This window comes from Taeniopygia guttata, chromosome 2, assembly GCF_048771995.1.
Source record: "Taeniopygia guttata chromosome 2, bTaeGut7.mat, whole genome shotgun sequence".
Taxonomy (NCBI): Eukaryota; Metazoa; Chordata; class Aves; order Passeriformes; family Estrildidae; genus Taeniopygia; species Taeniopygia guttata.
In genome coordinates, this window is record NC_133026.1 from 91,751,995 (window position 1) to 91,761,314 (window position 9,320).

The window sequence follows — 9,320 nt, forward strand, 5'->3', positions numbered from 1 at the left end:
TGTCAGTTGTGGTTGCTAACTTGAAAACTTCATTCCTTCTGCAGTCTGTTACCTATGCCCATCTCCTTTGATATTTCTCTCCCTCCCTTCCTCCCTCCCTCCCTCCCAGCTCTGGATTATCATGACTAAGGAATAAAAAGGTAAAAGGTGCTTTTGGCAAAACCAAGTAATAGCAGCTTCTGGACAGATTATTGTTTTCAGCCATCTTACATCTGAATGACAATCACATTTTCAAATGTTTTGTTCATCTTCTCACCTTAAAATACAATGTATTCACATCATTTGTTCTAATTGCATTTGTAAAACTCATTGACATCTTTCATGATTTACACTGCTTACTTGTTTTATTTAGTGCAAAAAGAAATGTACTAAAGTGGACTGCAGCATTATTAAGTCATAATGTTTCACAGCAAGGGGTCTAGATACTGTAAAATAGGCTACAAAATCCCAAATGGATACTCTAAGTGAGATGGGGGGATCACGACTGTATTCTAAATGAAGTCAATACCATCCAATGACTTCACTATCAATGTTACAAGATTGCAATACAAAATATCCTCCCAAGAATTTGGAGATTTAGCAAAATTATTTATGTTCAGGTTTCTGAAGAGCAATTGTATGTATGTTTCTGCATCACCCATTACCCAAAAGGAAGGAAAAAAAGAGAAACATACTTAGTTTTATTCACTACTACTCTTGGTTACTACTCTATTGTTTCTGGGTTTATGCAACCGATGTTACATAATGTGTGCAACAATTATTGTAATATTTCCATTGTAGGTTTCTAAAGAAATGAAGAAATTTAAAATGTCTGTCAACAACTAAGGTAATATTTCATCATCCCCTTATTTGGTGGTAAAGCAAGTACAGAATTGAAAAGATGAATCTCCATATTCTCATGCTATACAAGCAACATTAATTAATTCAACGTGACAAGCTTTGTGAAGTATCTGGGTAAGTCAATCTAGTATCATTTTGTTCATGAAGCCCAAAATATGGACTGACAAAGCACAAGTATGAAATGCATTTCAATCAGTTTAATCAAATAGAGTTAATGTAAAGAAAAGGGGCATTGTCAAGATGTGTCAGTGAACATTTGACCTGCCTTGCAGTTAATATTGTTTTTGTGCAAATTTCTCTTGGGGGGATACCCTCTCTGGTCTGCATTTCAGTTCTAAAAACTGAAAATTTTATTTTTGATCTGGTGAGTTGAAAGCTTTAGTAGGAATGATATAGGAAAACATCATTTGCAATATCATTATTCACACACTATCTGAACTTGTGAAATCAGACCCTTTAAAGAAACTAGACTATTCAGTGTGATTTTGATTGATTGTAGGAAATTCTGCTTTCTCTGAATGATCTTTTTTATCTGTTTTGTGAGATGCCAAAGATGAGACTATAGTGTACCAAATTCAAAATATGCTGGAGAGTTCAGCTTATTCTCTTCTCTAAGGCTTGCACAGGAAAAAGATGAGGGTGTAAAGTGAACCTAGACCGGAGCCAAGTGGCCACAGAGCTTGGCAAACTGTGACTTTTAAGGGCAGTGGAAGAGGCTTGCCACAGATTGTTTCAGTGAGACTTCAAGAGGGATTCCCTGGTAAGATAAATCAGGATTTCTCCCAGGAGAGAGTACCCACATCTGCCTTACTTCTCTGCATCCCAAATATCCCTTTATCACTTTCCATGATCCCAGTGAAAAACAAAGCAGAATGCAGGTCTGTATTTATTTCTGAAAATTTCTTCACAGATTTATTTTCACAGTGCTTGATCTAATGCTATAGTTTCTGTTCATGCTCAATATGCAGAATAATTTAATGGTCAAATCACGGCACAAAAGGATTCTGTTTTGTCTGTAAATCTACTCTTCTGCAAGGGAATAATGTAGTTGTTTTAAGGGCTTTTAAATCTGACTGTTACTTTCTCTGAAAACTATAGATTAGGCAGGATTCAGATTCACTGACTGAAGACACACATATACGCTCAGCAGAAGCCAGAAAATTAGCTGTTAACTTTTTTCTCAAGAGAAGAGAAAGCTATGAGTGTGACCAAGATTTGGAGAACAATTTCAAAAGCCCATTTCCCACAACAATATATATTTGATAGCCTTGTGTCATTTTTGGGACCTTCATCTCTCACTGCCTAAAAAAAGTCATCACTGTCTAGCAGCTGTGGTGACTTCAGACACATGAATTGGGTTTGCCAGGATATGGACAGATCTGCAAGGTGAGTCTCTAATAAATGCCTGAGCAAATTTCCCTATCCACCCCTTTGAAGTTTTGAGTGTTACGCACCCAGGACTGAATGCTGACTTATCAGTGCTAACTTTCCTACCACTCCTTAGAGACAAGAGGAAACCCACAAATTCTATTAATTCTATGACCTCTGGTGATTGCCATTTGTACCCCCTCCCCTGATTCCTGGTCCCTTTCCCTCCCCAAATGTTGATGGAACCATTCCTAGAGCACACCAGATCCTATGAAAGCATGACCAGAGCACAGTCAAGCTCTGGAATCCCAGTGGGCCAAGTTGTACTTCCAATATGTGCACACTCTGGTCTGAGCAGGGACCATTGTAGCAACTCATCTGCAGGGCAGGTTTTTGAAGCAATGCTCCAAAGATCAGGACCACACATTTCCTCAGCCTGTTGATGGGCAAACTACGAGATGTTGACAAATCTAGAGAGATCTTCATATAATTCAGTGTTTCTCCTGGACCTCTTGGAACCCCAGTACTATGTGGAAGTGTTGCAAGTTCTTTTACTTGATTTTTTTTTTGAATGCTTCCTTCTTCAAACTTTGATGAAATGAGTTTAGAACTACGTGGAAAGAATGATTAACTGCAGTTTAATGAATCACAGGAAGATTAATGCCTGATTCCAGCTCTGGAGACACACCTGTATCAGTCTTATTTATTTGAAGTGGTTTACCCTGTACTTTTATAGCCAATGAACTAGAATAACCAAAATGGTCTGAAGTGTCTTATTTTGATATTTTCAGCATTTTCACCCCAATATTTTAAATAATCCTTTCTGTTTTTCATGAATATATTCTGCTTAGTCCTTGACTAAAACATTTAAAAGTGTGGGAGTGGAGTATTTTGCTGCTACAGACTTAGACCTTCTGAAGAGCCTAATCAAAACCAGATTTTTTTCCTTTAATTGGAAAAGAAATGAGTGTTTTGCACTACACACTAGCTAGTTAGTGCTATCATAAGCAACCCCCATTAATCACGTACCATTTTTTGCAGCTGTGTACAGTAACTGACCTGCCTAGATACACTATAACTGAAGCAATTAAGGATCTTTTGTATTTTTTATGTAATTACCACTTCTGAGCTAGGTTGCTAAATACTTGGGACATTTGGGGTTATAATTTCAAGGTCATTATATTTTTGTTCATCTCATTTCCTAGGAAACCTATTTGCAGACTTGCCTAAAGCATCTCAGATACTATACATTAAAGTATGGCAAATTAATTCAATCCTACCTCCTTCCACTCAGTAGGTGCATATCCTTTTTTCCACTGTCTAATACACAGTATATTTTTAAATTGTAAACTATTGCATGTTTTAATGATGCAAACAATGGAGAGACCAAATAAGCTAAAAGAGCTAACACATTTATCTCTACATTCTGCCATCTGTTTGAAACTGCTGATGTAATTCCAGTTTTAAATTACATTAGATCCTGCCTTCTGGACCTCTTTCCCTATCTACTTTTTTTTTTTTTTTTTTTTTTTTTTTTTTTTTAATTTAAGCCTTTAGAGAAACCAGTGTCTTCAGGTTGTTGACTACATAATAAGAAACTGTGTTTTTGACCATTTTCATTCTAGACTTAAATCTGGGTTTCCTGGACAAAGCGGTATAGTGAAATAATAGCTTTATTTCCAGAAGATGAAATTATTCTCTGTGTACAATGTGATGAGATCTGTTTTCAGCAATAGTGCTAGCAACCAGCAGATTTATTTATACTGAAGAAACAGCAAAGATTAAGGTTTGTGTTCTTGCATATTCTATTGTCTAATGATGGAATTTCCAGTTTTATCTCTGTGTTTATGCTTCAGAATTAATTTCTTTTATGTAACCTGTTCCCCTTATTTTACTGGCTTAGTTAACAAACTCGTATTTATTTTTCTTAGCACTTCCTTCGCCTTTTGAGTCCACAGTGGCAAGTCTCCATTCTCTCTTCTTCTGGCATCTTGTGGCTCAAATCACTTAATTGTCTGGATCTGATACTAATGTTGATCTTTTAAGGATTTGCTTACAGTCATGTTGGTCAGGAGTCTGTCTTCAGCATTGTCTATGAAACACATAGCCTGATTTTTGCACAGTTATTTTAATGCCTTGAAAATTCAGACTTTAAAACATTTGCATCACATAAATTAAATTAATGTATTCTGGTTTGCATTTAATTGTTTTAAAAGTTTTACTTTGTTTGAATTCATTATATACCCAGAGAATAGTCTAGATAGAAGGACTTTGGAGAGAAGTTGGAGTTGTATGCTAAAAAGTTTTCAAACTCGTCATTTGAATTGATTTAAAAAAGAGATATCACATAATTAAAATCAAGAAAAAATGCATTTCAGGCTACATTTTATTCAACATAGGAAAGTAATTTTTCATAAGCATAATTTCAAAAGTCATGATAACATTTTTAAAAATGGTACAGTTTTTAAGATGATTGGAAAAACTTACCCATTTAGAATTTCCAAACCATACCCGGCAAAAGTCTAAAGAAAATGTTGAAATAGATTGGTTTGATTCTGATAATTTTCTAGAAAGTTCAGATTGTTAATGAAAATTACTTTCATAACAATATTTGCCTGGTTTTAATTTAGAATATTCTTTCAATTTAAATGAAACCCCACAACACTAAGCCTTTTTTTGTTTGTTTGCTTTGGAAGGGAAACAGACACTGGGTTCATTTTGAATTCAAACAGATGATTTTATCTTTCACTATCTGACTTAAAATGTAGTAAAATTGTTATTAATAAAATTTAGAAAATTTAATTAACATGAAATGCTAGTCCTCTTACAGAATGGTGCCTAGGAGCTGTAACTGTTGTCTTACACAAATCTTAAATTTTCTCATTGAACCAGCTTCCAGAATGGTAGCAATTTTAGTGCATCAGTCATTGATCCATGCCAGTTTCTGGGGAGGAACCTTGACCAAAGTTTCAAAATTCCTAATGCACTGCTGCCCATAAAAATATGCACAGCCAGTCACTATGATTTCAGCTATCATCATGCTCAATGAAAACAAAAGTCTGGTGATTGAATTGTGACAAACTGAGTATACGCTTTCTACATTTCCTCTCCACACACTGAAGGCAATGGCTAAACTAAAGTAGTGGCCAGCTGTTGGGAATATGGATGACTCCCTTGATCCTTTGTCTAGGCAGGCCATCACCAGTGGTCAAAATCTGAAGCATGAAGGTGTAATATTCCCTCTCACTCCAGCATTGCTAACCTGGACTGTGTGGATACAGGAAAAGTCAGCAGGTTCCCATCAATTGTTGAGGACTAAGTCAAGCATTAAAGTGTTCAATTCTGGATTTTCAGAGGTTGGTATAAAACCATGTAAACCATTTATTCATATTTTCATATAAGACTATGTTCTATGATGATTCATCTTGCTATGAAAAATCAGTGCATAAAAGTTAAACCAGAGATGTGCGGGTATGATAAAACAAATATGTATTTTAAATAGATCTGAAGCTGATATCACAGATCCATTGAATCATAAAATGGCTTGGGTTGGAAGGGACTTTAAAGATTATGGAGTTCCAAATCAGAATCCCTGGGCAGGGATGTTCAGGGCCCTGTTCAACCTAGCCTTGAACACTTCCAGGGTTGGGTCATCCACAATTTCTTTGGACAAGATGTTCCAGTGCCTCACCACCCTATGAGCAAAAAATTTCCTCCTAACACCTATCTGAAATATCTCCTCTTTTAGTTTAAAACCATTCCTCTTGTTCTTTACTATCTGCTAACATAAAAAGTTATACTCTCCCTCCTTTTCTAAGTGACCTTTTAGTACTGTCAGGCCCCAGTGAGGTCTCCCTGGAGCCTTTTCTTCTCCAGGCTGAACAATCCCAACCCTCATCCTGTCTTCAGAGGACAGGTGGTCCAGCCCTGTGAACCTTTTTGTTCCCCCCCTCTGGACCTGCTCCAACAGGTCCACATCTTTCCTGGAATGATGACTCCAGAGGTGGATGCAGGACTCCAGGCGGGGTCTCATGAGGGCAGAGTAGAGGGTCAGAACCACCTCCCTCGACCTGCTGGCCAAATATTGTCAGTTAAAACTTGTTATGGGGGTTATAGCAGCTTTCCATAGACAGAGAGTGACATGCATCAGAGGAGGGAGTGTGGATTTTCTGCTTACAAAAATACCGCTGACTTATGGAGTTTGAGCAGTTTCCCAAACAAAGAATTGACTCCACCCCAGCCTACAAAGAAAAAATAATTGAAGTCACATTATTTCTTCAAATACTTTCGATTCCAAATGTTTGGTAACCAGCTGACTGTTGTGGTAATGCTCCTTCTTCTGCACAGAATTTGTATTCTAGATCTACATAAAATTAGTATACAAAATGAACTGAGTGAGTGATTTGTTGTAAGAAGTTTTTGTTGTGAAAATGTAATGAATATTTCATGGTTCAAATTCAAAGCAACTATAAAATATAAAGTTTTGCTCTGATGCATAAAAACAATTCATCATAACTGTTAAATACAAACCATATTCACTCATGGTATGAACCATAAATATGACAAGTGGTCCCAGGAAGTTGTAGTTATGGTTGAGGAGTCTGCAGTGAATACAGCAAAATCCCTCCCAAATATTTTAAATAATGCTGTCTTTCCTGATGATAGATTGTATTTCATTGGCATCAAGATTTACAAATCAGTCAGGGTCACCAAAACTCAATTTTTTTCACTGCATCCCTAAACCAATGTTGTCCTGGGTTTCCTCCCAAATCTATCCCAAACCAGGACAAATATAACATTCAAGTATATAAAATAATTTATTTTAAAAGTCAAAAAATATGTCCTGCCAAGTCCTGTGCCAGTTTATTTACAAGAACCTCCGAACATTTTACCCTGTGTGCACACCAGGCCTTTCAACACAGTTCCTGGTCTTATAGAGACACTTTTGAAATGACAGATCTCATGGAAGTCAAAGGAATTGTTAGTAAATTGAAATGTAACACTAATACCATGGACATTATTTCCCCTGGAGTAAAATATATGTTGTTGTTCTTGAGATCCATGCTGTTGAAAACATCTGATACTTCTTTAGCACAGTACTGCATGAGTCCATATGATAGCAAGACTGATTTTTAAACTGAATTAATTATTTTTTTTTTAAATTATTAATTTATATAGTGATACTTACATTTTCGTGCTGTTATTTTCTTACTATTGATCTATAGAACTGCATTTCTTGAATGGAGGCATCTGCAGCAGCTGCATGGATGGTGGCCTGCTATAGGCTCTGTAGAACAGTGCTACCATCTGTGCTGTTCTACAGAAAAGTCTCAGACTGTGGCATCCTCCCTTGTAAGGACTGAGCTGCCTGATTGGGACATACAGACAGTGTAAAATCTTGGACAAAGAGCAGAAACACTGTGATTGCTGTAGTGGTTCAGAGATACAATGGAAGTGAGGCTTATAGGGAAGACGAATCTCTCATACAGCCAAGATTCCAGCCTAGCACTCCAATCAGAAACCTTAAAAACCTCAGCAGACTTTGAAGCATGAATATGAAACATTGTTCATATTACTGAATGAATATAATAATTTTCAAAATGCATATGCCTGAATGTATTTACTTTAGAAGCAAGCTTTCAAAAACTCTGTCTATACAGCTTGATTCCAGCATTAATACCATTTGCAATGAGCTAGCTAATGAGCTTCTGGTTTTGAACAACTTGACTCTATTTATGAAAGATTAGACCCACTGAGAATCACATTATTCTTTTTTCATAAAGTGTTTGAATCTAGCTACTGTAAGGTTGCACAATACTGCAGAACAGTCAGATTCAGAGATTATTTAATCAGTAATAAAATGTCATTGTAGGCAGCATAGCAGAACTTCCTAAATCCCCCGATGCATGGTCGGCTTATTTCATTAGAATCTGTGCTGGCTGTTCTCCAAAGATGCAGAACTAATGCTATCTGCAATTATCGGATTTTGTTAAGCACAGAGCATTCGACAGTTACAGTGTTAATGAATGAAGAATAGCTAGGCAAGCCTCTAATCCATTGCTCATTGTTTAAAAAAAAATTAGAGCCCAGCCCTATCATACTCAGTTATAATATGACTCAAATCAGCAGAATAAATAGCTCTGCACCTTTTCTCACTGTGAGGCAAATGTAATGCATTGCTTGCTATTTTGCAAATGAGAGGCTTTTTACTGAGAAATCCTTTGCTGAGAAATAAGTATGATGTAAAATTTTCTAACAAGTAGGGTTATGATATTTACCTATCATGGCCATATTCCTGCCTGTTGCAAAAATAATCTATTGATAGGAAGAGGAGAAAATAATCTAGTCTGTCACTAGAAATATCAGAGCCTTTTAATTTACCCTCAGAAACTGTAAATTATCATGGTGTGTATTGCACTATGTTGATAAAGCTGTGAGGGGAAAAGACTGCAGCTAATAACTAGCTCTGAGTTCAGAATTGCAGCATGTTCCGTGAAGTTTCTGGATGTTGGCACTTTCCAAGAGTGATGGAGATGTGGGTCCCCTGGCAGAGAAAGAGGTGAGCTTCCAGTTGTGTGCAGCTGGGTCATGGCAAAGGACTTAAAATTTACATTTTTATTTGCATAATATTTTTAATTGCCCAATATTTGTAATTGTATTTTTTGTAAATGTTCACATTATATATTATAAAATTTAAAATAGAAATATTAGTAATTCAAATACTTTCCTTAAGAAAAAGACCTGAAAACTTTATATTTTAGAGCATATAGATCTACTAAAAGAATTTAAAATTGTTTTGGGAAATAAAAGCTCCACGTGGCATTTTTTTTACAATGTGTCTCTCAACAAGACAATGCTACTATTGATCAGTCAAACTTAAAATATTTGTATGTTTCAAATTACATCACCATCATTAATTCTGATACTGACAGCTAAGTTTGGCTTACTAATGAAGCAGTCTGGTGATAAAACACAGTGGAAAAACCATGTATGTATCCTGAATATGTCCTTTTCCTGTATCTGCAGTCCATCAGCCCCAATTACTCTGCTCTTTTTCCACTGTCTGATTAACAGCAGCCGCAGAGAATGTTATCAAAAGTGAACAGTTTGGT

The 9,320-nt window shown here is 36.2% G+C and overlaps 1 long non-coding RNA gene across 3 annotated transcripts; it reads left to right on the forward strand.

Moving 5' to 3' along the window:
* The first annotated feature begins 3,765 nt into the window (after positions 1–3,765).
* Positions 3,766–8,946, forward strand: LOC140682383 (uncharacterized). 3 transcript variants are annotated; one of them, XR_012054045.1, is made up of 3 exons: positions 3,766–3,994; positions 5,399–5,564; positions 7,434–8,946. It is a non-coding gene; the product is annotated as an uncharacterized lncRNA (long non-coding RNA). The 3 variants fall into 3 exon arrangements; XR_012054044.1 differs by having other exon boundaries at positions 5,461–5,564; XR_012054043.1 differs by lacking the exon at positions 3,766–3,994 and having other exon boundaries at positions 4,884–5,564.
* The last annotated feature ends 374 nt before the right edge of the window (positions 8,947–9,320 follow it).